Raw genomic sequence first — 13,722 nt, 5'->3', positions numbered from 1 at the left:
TAAAAAGTCTAAATCTACCAAAATAATTCGGTAGGAGAAAGATCAGGAAGGGATGTTCGCTTACAAATGGCAGGACTTATGAAGGAATTGAATTTTAGACAATGTGGTATGAACACAGAATGGCCAAATTAATCATTGTAGTAGAAGAGAAAGTCTAAAATCAGAAGCGGCTACTTAAGGAACATGTGACAGAGGCAGCATAATTTATTGAAAAAATAAGCAACTATTCAATAAATAGAGCTCTGAAGTTGATAATTCACATGGTAAAAAACAGCAACAAAAAAGTGACATACTATATACACAGTTCAACTATAAATCATTTAAGAATGTTAATGTCAGAAATAAAACTTTTTAAACTTCAATTTAAAATTTAAGTTCTTACATTCTGGGTTTTGGTATAGAGTGGACTAGGGAGTTGTTATTTTTTTTTTAATTTTAAGACCCATTTAGCATTGTCCCCCCAAATTATTAGATTTTACTATATTAAAGGTAAGAACTTTCTTCATCAAAAAGAAACCTTTAAAAAGATTGAAAGAACAAATTAAAAATGGAGGAAAATACAATCCCCACAACTAACAAAGAGGTATTATCAATAATACTTTAGAATTACTACAAATCAGTAAGGAAAGTAAAAAATACCCAATTGAATAAAGATGGTAAATATGTATGAATAGACATTTTACTGAAGAAAAACTAAAAGAATAAAATAATTGTAAATCAGAAAAAGGTTTATCAATACCACAGTGAGATACTGCTTTACATTCCATCGACAAAAACTGTGTGATGTGAGAGGGATGTAGCTCCACAGAATCTGTTCTACATATGAGTATGAATAAATACAAATATTTTCAACAGTTTAGAATTTTCTCGTAAAGAAAACATCACATACTTATAAGAAAATAATTTTACTCCTAAATTTATATTCAAGATAAACTTGCTCATATATAATGACATCTCCAAGAGTGATCAAGGAATATTGTTCACAGTAGAAAACAAAAACATTGGAAATGATCCAAATGTTCAAGATGAGGAAAATGCAAATGAACTGTGGGATATTTACACAATGGAATATCATAAAGTAGTAAAATGAATACACTATGCTAACATGCAGTAATATATATGAATATTTACAAAATACTATTTAGTGAAAAAATTTAACTGCAAGACTCTATGAAGCATGAGGGCTTTTAATAAAATAAATATAACTCAAATAAAAAGTATACTTTCTTGGGAAAGATTTAGATGCACGTAATATCAAGAGGAAAGCATGTGGATGATGAAAACAGGCTTCTGAAAGATAAAATTACATTAAGTCAAACAAAACAAGTTAAAGAGATGGGCAATAGCATGTTTGGATGAAGGTTAAGTTGTTGTCTGATGGATTCACTTTTACTTACAACATAAATAAAAATAAACTAAACATATAGAGGAAATAAAAAGCTGGCCATATTTAGACCAGCAATTAAAGTGGGTCAAGTTTTCTGATTAATCAAATTCTATGCTTATGAGAGAAGGGAAATCCTAAGGAATTGTAATTAACTATTACAGATGGGAAAATGTGCAACACACCTAAACATTGTTTGATATAAAGAATGACTGGGTAGACTGTCATTTTTATCTATCTATTTGATTTTACTCCAAAGGTTAATTTGGTAGAACTTCAGAAAACCTTCTGATTGTACTGTGCTTCATCTATTTTTCATCCCACTTCTGTACGCTCTGATTTCATTTTTATTTCTTAGCAGAAACACTAAAAGAGGATCTTGGGCACAAGCACTTGCCTCTATAGATTTAGAAGAGACTCCATCCTCTTGAGCAGGTTCCAACAACTACAGTAATGGTTTCTTCTAGTCATAAGCCCTCTAGGCAACATTATATATCCATCCGTATATCCCCCCCCCAATTATTCAGTTAAGTCAAGTATTAATATATAGAAAATGAACAGATGACATAAGAAGCCATAAGGAAAGAGATTGCAAAACATCCTATAAAATATGATCAGAGCTGTATTGTGACAACCTGTTCACATGTTTGTGTTATTCTTTAAAATAAACTACTGAATGTAGGGACGGTGTCATTTCAAAAATTGAACCAGTGATGCCTCATAAGTTTCTGGTACTCTGTAGAGGTGAAAGAAAAAGAAAGAAAAAGAAAGAGAGGAAAGAAAGAAAATAAAGGAAGAAAGGAAGGAAGGAAGGAGAGAGAAAGAGAAAGAAAAGAGAGAAAGAGAAGAGAGAATAGAAAGAAACAGAGAAAAGAGAAAAAGAGAAGGAGAAAGAAAAGAAAAGAAACAAAGAAAAAATGTTTATTATATAATATATGCTATATCTTATATCATAGATCAGCTAAAAAACTAAGAAAAATGGGCATTTTGATGAAGGGAAAAAATACAATGCTTCTTAGAAGGGACGTGCAAAGGAATGTTTCTGATGAGAAGATATACCTTTACATGCTATGAAATTCAATGTTCTCACAAATATTTGAGAATATAATAGGCTACTATTCCCAAAAAGTAGCCTAGATAATCATTTCTCTCTTTATACTCTTTGTTTATTAAAGCTCCCCTTAATTAACCTGGTTATTGTTCCCATTCCCTTTCAGAATTGCATTCTCTATCACTCAAACACAGTAACTGCCACATTGCCCTAAATAACTCCCAGCTTGGCCACTCCGCACTGCAGCATTTTTTTCTAACTGATAAGAAATAGGGCTCTTGGAAAAGATAATTTAGTAGAGTAGAATATCAGTGGATGGTCACATACACACTGAAGAGGAAAAGAAAGGGGCTAGAATGAATTGGTAAAAGGATACCAAGAAACCCTCAGATAAAACTATAAAACTATTGGAAGGTAGAATGAAAATCGATGAAAGCAATACCACCACCAGCTTCACAACAATCTAATAGTTGATGAGAACTGAAACTGCATAACCCAGGTAATAACTGTACCAATGGCTCATTTATTTCTTTGCAATGGCTTAAAACTCTGGCCTGATTTTTATATATAAAATTACTATATAAGCATATCTAATTCTTGTGTCCTTTTTATTGATGGCTAATAATGGGTGATTTCAATTATGGTGTTTACCTTAGATATATGGTTAACAATATGAGATAATCCAAAGGTTTGAATCTGAACCAGGTCACATGAGCCTATGCTCTTTGCTCCTGTTCACTCCTTATTTCTAAAATACATCACAAATTTTCTGGTAACATAAACGATTTATCAATTATTTCAAGTTTTGTTTTAAAAAAGGACATATGTAAAGCAAAAAGCAAAATAAAAAAATAAGAGTTCAGTTGATGGAACCCTCTTGAAAGACGAATTTAAGAATGCCTGCTCACAGAATAGTAATGCCAAGGTAAAACTGGAAAAATAGTTAAGAGAGGCCAGCTCTAAATAACAAATGAATAACACATCATCAGGAGTAGAAGAGTAGATAAGAAACAAAGTACTCTTCAAACACAATTTCTAAAGACATCTATTTCAAACTTACAACCTGAAAGTGTAGGGGAACCCTGGTCTTTGGTAGAAAATTGTCCTGCCAGCCATGTGGAATAGAATAAGTACCCACACCTAAAAAAATTACAGTGACAGGCAGGTAAGGATTTTAATAAAAATGTAAATTATGACCTTAAAATCAACAAGGACTATATTTCTTCCAAATAGGCATCAGAACCTTACTGAAATAATATTAGCAAACAGAAGAAAAGCCAGAATAAAGTTTGAAATAAAGTATAACAGACATACTTGTTTGCAAAATAGCCTAAACCAGGTGACCATAGAGTGGATAAGTGATAATTATGAAATGTTAATAAAATATCCAAAGTGTAGGGAATGAGCTTTGGACAGCGGTTTGGGAGAAATTGACTGAAGTATTTTACAGAGAAGAAAAATTAGTTAGAAGTAATAATTAATATTCAATAAATAATTGAATTATTGTAATGTCTAAAACACATGAGTGTATAAATAAAGTTACAAAAAATATAAAATAACACATGCACCAAACGATTGAAGATCAGGAAAATAACCTTAGCAAAAACAGCAGTATTAGGCAGCATAATGATTTTTTAGTGTTGTCTTTGAATAGGGAACATTTGAAGATTACTGTACGTAGTCCAATTTGAGAAAAACTTCTCTGCTGAGGTGATAGATAAATGGGATTAATGCAAAAAGTATAAAATGAGAATTAAAGAAAATAACTTTAAAATAATATAATACTTAAAACTAAAATAGCCTGTTAAACATTTGACATATTAATTTTACTAGTCAATGAACACAAGAGAATACACTAGGACATGCATATCCACTTTAAGCAAATTAATAATAATACATAATACAAAATACTGTCTATGTGAAATCCTTCTTAAAGGTAGACTGTGTAACTAAACCAGAACTCTTTCCTAAAATCACAAGTATAAAAAACATAAATATCAAAAACATCTCCACGGTTCATTAACTCTTCTAATGTGTCATGTTTTTCACTACACAATCATTTTTAAGGAAGACTAATCACAGATATCAAAAAGCAACACAGCACTCTCCCAGAGAAGAAACCACTTCAGAAACTGATAGAATATTTTGTCTCATCTATGTAAGTCTAAAACTTAGAATTGACATTTCTTGCTTAAAATTTACAAATCTACAACTCAGAACAACTCTTTAATTAATATAAAGAAGCTATATCTATAGAAAAAATGTGAATGGGCAACTGAATTTCATGAATTATCAAGAACAAATATTATGTATGATGACATAATGGGAAGTTAGGATTTGCCTCACAACTTGGTTATGAGAAATTCTATAACATGTTAGAAGAGATTAACACAAATCATTAATGGTTTCATTTGTTTCATCATTGTTATACCTGATATACATCCTGCCGGCAGAGTGGAGTGACTAATGTGTGATTAAAACAAATACCATTTCCCTTTGCCTGTCTGACAAACTCATTTTCATCCTAAAAGATAACTCAAATATTTCCTCTGCTGTGAAGACTTCTAGGATGCTTTTATGTTTCTTACATTCTCCTTCATCTGTGCTTCAAGAACACTGTACATATATCTCCTAGGACCCATCGCAATACTGGGGTTGTTTGTTTGCATGTTCCTGTTTCTCAAGAGTATCTCTGCATGCAGAAATTGTTGTGAAATGCTTGTGCAATGGACAGAGAGATAAATAAACGATGGGTTTTGCAGCGTTATAATCTGACAAATAAGACGCACAGAAGCCAGAAAGGCTCCCTAGCTTGCTGGTTTTGTGATTATGAAGATTCTTAACTTTATGAACAGTAACAGAAAGTGACTTCTCACTATCTATTTATCAAGTGGCTGGTTCCTACTTATATCATTCAAAGTATTCACTATCAGTTCAAATGTATTTTGAAATATTGTCATTTGTCACTGCCTTATAACATCCCTTGCATGGTTTTCAACAACCTTATCTCCTTCATTGAATATTTTAAAACTTGTCTTATGCAAGCTTCTTTTCCTACTAAATTTTGATACCCCAGAAAGCATTGGCGAACACTAGAAGAGACCTGTTTGCAACCAGACTGAGGAGCTCAATTGTTTTTACTTTGAACTCAATAATTGTTGCTTGTTATTAATTTAAATAAATTGGCTATATACTTATTCAGAAAATATCAAAGGAAGCTAGAAAGAAGACATTTGTGCAAAAACTGCCAACTTTCTCGAGTAAATCTTTCTATACATAATATATCCACTACATATATAGTCTGTATAAGTATATATAAATGTTCAAAAATATTCAAAAATTGTTAACTTTCTTTTGTTACTTCAAGAAATGTTTACCTTGAATGAAATTGGGTATGAGATAAGGTTTATAGAAAGAAGTGTTTGTTTCTGGCGGGAGTTATTTCATTGCCTTCTTAGAATCATCCTGTTAGTGTACCAGAATAAATCTGTGGTAAGAAACAGCTTGTGTATTGAATATCCACTGGATAATTGAGGTTGTCTTTCTCTAGATAATTCTTACTAAATCCTGTGATTTAGATTTATACTTAGAAGCCATTGAGAATTTACTGTGTAGCATGACAAACATTATTCTCTTTAATATTTTTGCTCTATATCAGATTTTGCAGTTAAAAATCATAACCTCTTCTCAGATCCAAACATATAGTTTACCAGAAATTTCAAAACAGAATGGTGGAAGATGCCTTCTAATAATTGCTTCTACATAACAGATTGCTTTTGCCACCTGATCTATTTTAAATGGCACAAAACTGAGGTGAACAAGTAGTATTAGACCCAATAAACTAATGAATAGGGTATGTTATTCTCTAAATCCAGAATACAAAAGTTATTATTTGTTAAGACTTTCAAAAAGTTGACAGAGTAAGACATAGGCAAAAACATGAAAAAAAGATTGTTTTATTTCATGCCTAGGCACAGAAGCAGAGGATTAGAACAGAGAAGATTCTTGGAAGGAACGTGATACAACCCCTTGATTTATAGATGAGGACATTTAAGACAGCAGAAATTAAGAATTTCCCCCAAAGACATCTGGGCATAAAAGAAAAAAATAAAGAGTTTAAAGTCTTGACATTAGTATCATAGGCAAACACATTACAATGCCTGGCTCAGGCATTGGCACTATGTAGACCTCCAAAATACTTTAATTCTCTTTCCTCTTCCCTTTATTTTTTCACCACCATGCAAAGTATCATAACACAGGGTTAAGAATATCATTTCACGACCCATTCTTCCTGGGTACATAATCAATATTCTGTCACCTAGTAGCTGGGTAACCTTAGGCAAATTGTAGACCCTCTCTGTGCCTTGGATTCCTCAAGTATAAATAAGGACTACAGCATAACTTGTATCACAGAGTTATTGGGAAAATTAAGTAAATATATGTGAAACTGCTTAGAGTCATGGTATACAGGACATACTGATGAAAGCTACCAGTTAATATTATGATAATAATGATTATAATTTTCTGCTATCTCATTTCTTGGCATTTGTCTACTTACAAAGCATCCAGTGCCACCCCACTGTTTTTGCTCTCTTATTTCTCACACCAGTTATTCAGGATATTCATTAGTCTCCTGTTATCCAAACTGACTAGCCATATAGTCTAAGCTGTCAAACTGTAATAAAAAACTGAAGATATTCCGACAAATTAGTTCATCTAATATTTATAGTGCCAATGGTTTAATATATCACACTTGTCAAATACAGGTTTCATTTTAAGTGTAATTTTTTTAAATTATTGATATTTAAATAGTGAGAGAAATATATAGAGGAATATAAGACTGTGTGGAATCAATAGGGTCTGTGTTTTGCAGTTTGTTAGGGTCTTATCTGGGTGGCTAGTTGGTTTTTCCATCTGCAGGTAAAACCAACCATTACAAGCAGACAATAAATAATTTTAGCTAAAGACTCTGATAATTACTTCTACATATGGCCAAATTTGAGAAATATCAAAATAATAGAAATTCTATTCAATGTGATCAATGAAGAGATTTATAAATTAAAAATAATTTATGAACTGGAGCAAAAAATTGACCCAAAAGTATGTATACTTGGTATGTATTTTGTATGTGTGAGTGTGTGTAGTCAAACATGTATACACACTGATATGCATATATAGTCAAACACAGAAGAGACATTTTCTTTCATCTAACACACAAAAGTGAAAATATTAGAGCTAATGGTAATTTATCCTGGAGACTTCACTTTAAAACAAATCAATTGTCCTAGGTACAATAATATGAACATTTATAATGTTTATATTTTAATAGATTTTTATTGATATTGCTTTTCCATAAGCATTCTCTTATTTTCTCTAAAAGCTTCAGGGAAACAACCGTGTTATAAAATAATAAAAATGTAGGCCAAATTTATGATAATTTTGTAGTCATTTTGCTTTTCTATGTATATCCTGTTAAAAACATTTTCTTCGTCTCCAAATAGAAAACAGCAAAATAAATCAAAGTCTTTACTGGTTTTTACCCACTGTAGACTTACCAGCTATGACCAACATTGTTTCTGCATGCAGACTACTAACATCAAGAGTAAAACGCTCTCTGAAATATTGTTAAACTTTAAAAATCACACATAACATCTTAAGGGATAAATTCCAAGTCATATTAAAGTTACTGAGCTGAGAGTTTCTATTAACATTTATAACCTACCTGTATGCATTAACAAATCTTTAAAAGAAGACTTTTTGGCTGGGCACAGTGGCTCACGCCTGTAATCCCAGCACTTTGGGAGGCCGAGGCAGGCAGATCACAAGGTCAAGAGATAGAGACCATCATGGGCAACATGGTGACACCCCCTCTCTACCAAAAATCCAAAAATTAGCTGGTCATGGTGGCATGTGCCTGTCGTCCCAGCTACTCGGGAGGCTGAGGCAGGAGAATCACTTGAACCTGGGAGGCAGAGGTTGCAGTGAGCTGAGATCACACCATTGCACTCCAGCCTGGGCAACAAAGTGAGACTCCATCTCCAAAAAAAAAAAAAAAAATGCATTATTTAGGGTAGGAAAACAGAGATACCTTATTGCCTAAGGAATATTATAAAATCTGAATAACTAAAGAAAATAATGGCAGTGTCTACTGAAAATAATGGCAGTGTCTACAATCTGGAAGAAAGGGAACTTTACATAATGGACATTGACTATTTCCAGCTCACTGACAAAATAATTACTATCTTGAATGAGGCGCTGTTTACATTTCGAGTGATAAAACTTCCACATTTCCAGACACAGTTTTCACCAGACTTGGAACTTAATTATATCTGACTTCAATGATCTGATATGACAATCATGAAAAGGCTGGTATTCCTGCCTGTATGAGAGTTACATTTCTCATTTTAAATTCTAAAGTGGCATTTACTTTTCTTCATAATTCTTGAGAACTAGGTTAATGTATCTGGTCCTCTTAGAAAATTCTGTTCTCAGTTTGCTGATATACATGTGTTTTGAACCAGAACTAAAACTAAGGCACATTTACCAAAGTGATACCTTAGTGTGAATCTTGTGAGACAGTCAGCTGTTATTTCCCAGGAGACCCAAGATAGCTCCACTGACTGCTTTTTAAAAATATTTATTTTGTAATACTGCATTGCATAATGATTATGTATAATGAGCATCACATACTGAAGTGCGAAGGCTAGATGCAAAAAGTCAATGATACCAATAATAGTAATAATACACTTTACTATTTATTAATAAGGCCTTGACCAGGATTATCTCATTTAATAATCATAACAGTCCTATGAGAAGAGTATTAGTATTCTTATCTTCATTATTTTGATGGGAACATTGAAAGAAGCGTATACCAATTTGGCCAAAGCCAAACAGCTAAATGGAAGAGGTCAGATTTGAAACCAAGCAGTCTGGCTAGAAAGCTGTGCCCTAAGCCACCATGCTAGGCTTATTTGGTTTGCTAAGAGGGAAGAATCATTTAAAGTCCTGACTTATTCATTTTATTTAACACTTGGCACAGTACCTTGTCTCTGGAAGTTTGATAAAGGATTGAGTTGAAAAGCACTCAACATCATTAGGAATATGAACTCTGCACTGGGCTAGCTCACTGAACAAACAACATTGTAATAAAAAATAAGGTCTAGTATGCCTTTCAAAATTAAATTTAAGATTCTAAATCCTGGATGTCTAATAAGCATTTTCTAACAGGTGTGATATCTTTCCATTCTGCCTATTGAAAATGAGTAATTATATTTGCATAAAACTAGCTTTTAAAAATAATTTTCAATGGTTACAATACTTCTTTTGTTGTGATTGTTGTTTCTGAGATAGGGTCTCACTGTGTCACCCAGACTGGAGTGCAGTGGTGTGATCATGGCTCACTGCAGCCTTGACCTCATGGGCTCAAGTGATCCTCCCAGCTCAGCCTCCTAAGTAGCTGGGACTACAGATGCACACTACCAACACCTGGCAAATTTTCAAAATTTTCTGAAGAAACAAGGTCTCACTATGTTTCCAAGGCTGATCTTGAACTCCTAGCCTCAAACAATTCTCCTGCCTCAGTCTGCCAAAATGCTGGGATTATAGGCATGAACTACTGCACCTGGCCTGCTTTAAACACTTCAAAACCCCATTAATGTGACTCTGTATTTTTTATTTTGTCTCTTAAAAATTCAATAGACCTGTTTTAAGATAATCTGGATACACACACTTTACCACCGCCGCATAACCAAAAGAAAAAAATGTAAACATTCATTTATTAATAGATGATACGTTATTTTCTTAACCAAAAAATGACTGTGTCTGACAATCCTACTAGGTAATTATTTCAGAAAACTATTTAAAATTTAATTATTTCCAGTAAATGCTTTCTAAAATTGAATATTAATATTTAACATTAATGTTGTTATTGTTATTGCAGTGTGTGTTTTGCATACAATTTATCTGCTAGGTGCAACAAGGATTAGCAGTTTGACAGGCATTCCATGTGAGCTTAAGCTAAGGTAGAGATATAGCTATAATAAACTTAAATTTTTTCCCTATTGAAAATACTCCTGACTATGCTGTATAAAATAGGATTTTATAGCTTTTACCAAAAATTCATCTATGCATTGAAGCAGATTTGAAACACTATCTAATGGGAATACTGACCCTATCCTTTCCACCTTTTCATGGAGCTGACATGGTCTTCAATTCAGCACAAGCTTTACTTGGCCTCCAAGTGATCATTCATCTCAACTTCATTCAGAAGACTGTTGAAGGATGTAGATATATGTTCAACAGAAGAGCTGCTCTCCAGTCACTAGACACCCCATCTTATTCAAGGCTCAGTTGAGGAAAACCATATTGTAAAGTGGGCGGTGTAGAACACTTCCCCTCTTTCTTATTCAGATTAGCATAAGTTCAAGGATGGTATTTTCTCAGCCACTTGAAGCATTACTTTTACTAATTTCACTTTGATGTTTTGTCACTAGCCCACGCTAAAGGTCAGAGTAAGAAAAGGTCTTATGAAATTAATACTTAAATATACACATGGATGTTGTTCTTAATTCTATTTCAACACATTTTGTTTGAGAAAACTGCTAAACTATGTCCATTCACAGAAAAACAAATAAATTTTTTGAGCAGTCACTTTATATCACACAGACACTATGGATCCTATCCTTGGAAAGGTTTCTCCTTTTCTGATTTCCTGTGTGAATATGAGAACCTAATTTTTGGCTCACATATCAAAGGGCATGTATGGGTGATTATGGCATGATTTTAAGTATTACTCTGGATATCATTTTACACAGTTATCAATTTTTAAATGCTTAACTTTATGCTATCTTGTAGGTTATTTACCTTTTTAAAGTGACATTTTCCTTGAATATATGCATAGACTATAAAGTTAAGTGCCTTAATGATCTTATTTGCAATCCACCAAAGGATTTAAGCAAAAGGTGCTCATTAATCTAAACTCCCTAACCTCATCCTCTGCAATAGCAGCGTATTTTTCTCTAAGGTTTCTAGACAGATTTTCCATGATGCTTTCTGGAATTACTTCTCTAAGGTGAAAAGATTCATGATGAGAGGTAGAGCTTTACTCTTATTTGGTACATGTTAATTCTGACAGAGAAGTCTACAGAAGGAAGAATAGTCTATCATTTACAGTCCAAAAGACATTTTTGGAGACATCTATGTATGCGAAGCACATAATGCCCAAGTTAAAAACTACATATACTGCAAACAAATTTGAAATATAAGCAAATTTTTTCATGGCATGGCTACCAGTACTCACTGGTGCTGACACACAGGCTTGATGAAATCATGGCAGCACATTCTGACCCCCTTTGCTTTTGCAATTACACATTTTCTCCTTATAGCATTATTAGGATAGTAATGCCAACTTCAAAACTAGTTATTATTTAAAATAAAATCAAAGATTTGAAATTTATCTGCCATTTTAAAATTCATAGTCAAAGAAGTGAAGAGTGGGTCACAAGAAGAAATATCTACAGAAGCCAACAGGGTGATGAAATAAGCAAACTTGGCGAGTTTGGTTGTGGTTAAATGGAAAGGGTGCAGACACTATTTCTCTTAGGACGATTGATGTCATCTGGAAATAAGAACCCTAACGGCCTGATTACCATGCCAGAAATATCTGAATTTTTTAAAAAGTCAAATAATTTTAAAAGTATTTTAAAAATTAAAATGCTATGCAGGCCAAAGAAAACAGCCTGCCAGTCCGGGAATTTTAGCTAAAAATGTATATAAATACCTCAAAAGACAGCTTGTATTTTTAAAAATGAAACCTGGAACATTTTAAAAATAGTTCTTGGGTTTAAATTGTACATCAAATCATGAGGAGCTTAAAATATTTATATTTGTGTGGCCATACATATATTCAATAAATCATTAGGTTATATAAATATATGCGATTTTGGAGAAAAGACTAAAAATTAAGTACTTCAGCTAACAATGAAGAAATTATTTGATAATTGTGATGAGTTTATATTAGAAAACATTTAACCTAATTTGGTACATATTAAAGAGTAGATCACAAATATCAGATGATGATTAAAATAAATATCTGGATTGAATTTTGTATCATCAGTTAGTAAAAACAGACAAATAATGTATTGGGATCAAGCGGTGTTATTTGTTGCATCATTTTGGGGCATATTAAATTCCACATAACTAGTAAATCTCTCTCAAAACAACCAGATAAGTATTTCTAGACTACACTGTTTCATTTTTATTTTGCCTGAAATAAAATATTTTAATCATCTCATCCCCCAATCCAGAACCTGCTGTATTCCATGTGATATTAGACAAATCAACTAATATTTAGATGTTATGTATTGAAAAATGTGAGTGTTGTGAGAATGGATCTCTATCATAGCTGCTTAATTCATTCACATTTTTAACCCCACATTGTTTTAAGAATGATTCTTGAAAAAATATAAACAATATATCTTGAAAAGCTTCTGCACAGCAAAAGAAATTATCAAGAGTGAAGAGACAACCTTCAGAACAAGAGAAAATATTTACAAACTATGTTTCCAACAGTAGACTGATATCTAGCATTTACAAGGAACTCAACAACAACAATGAAAATAAATAATCTCATTAAAAAGTGGGCAAAGGACATGAATAGACATTTTTCAAAAAGGGACATACAAATGGCCAACAAGCATATGAAAAAAATTGCTGAACATCACTAATCACCAGGGAAATGCAAATTAAAAACACAAGATGAGATATCATCTTACACCAGCTAGAATGGTTATTATTAAAATGTCAAAAAATAACAGATATTGGTGAGGATGTGGAGAAAAGGGAACTATTATACACTGTCGATAGGACTGTAAATTAGTACAACCTCTGTGAAAAACAGAAAGGCTATTTCTCAAAGAACTAAACATAGAACTACTGTTTAATACAGAGATCCCACTACTGGTTATCTACCATCCATAAAATAAATCATTATATAAAAAGATACCTGTACTCATGTTTATTTCAGCAATATTCACGATAGCAAAGATATAGACTCAACCTAACTGTCCATCAATGAATGAGTGGATAAAGAAAATGTGGTTTATATAAACAATGGAATACTATTTCAGCCATTAAAAAAGGATGAAATCGTATCTTCTGAAACCACATGGACAGAACTGGAGGATGTTATCTTAAGTGAAACAACTCAGAAACAGAAAAATAAATACCACATGTTCTCATTTTTTAAGTGGGAACCAAATAATGTGTAAACAGAAACATAGAATGCAGA

This window comes from Gorilla gorilla, chromosome 4, assembly GCF_029281585.2.
Source record: "Gorilla gorilla gorilla isolate KB3781 chromosome 4, NHGRI_mGorGor1-v2.1_pri, whole genome shotgun sequence".
Classification (NCBI taxonomy): Eukaryota; Metazoa; Chordata; class Mammalia; order Primates; family Hominidae; genus Gorilla; species Gorilla gorilla.
Note: the sequence above shows the minus strand (reverse complement) of the source record.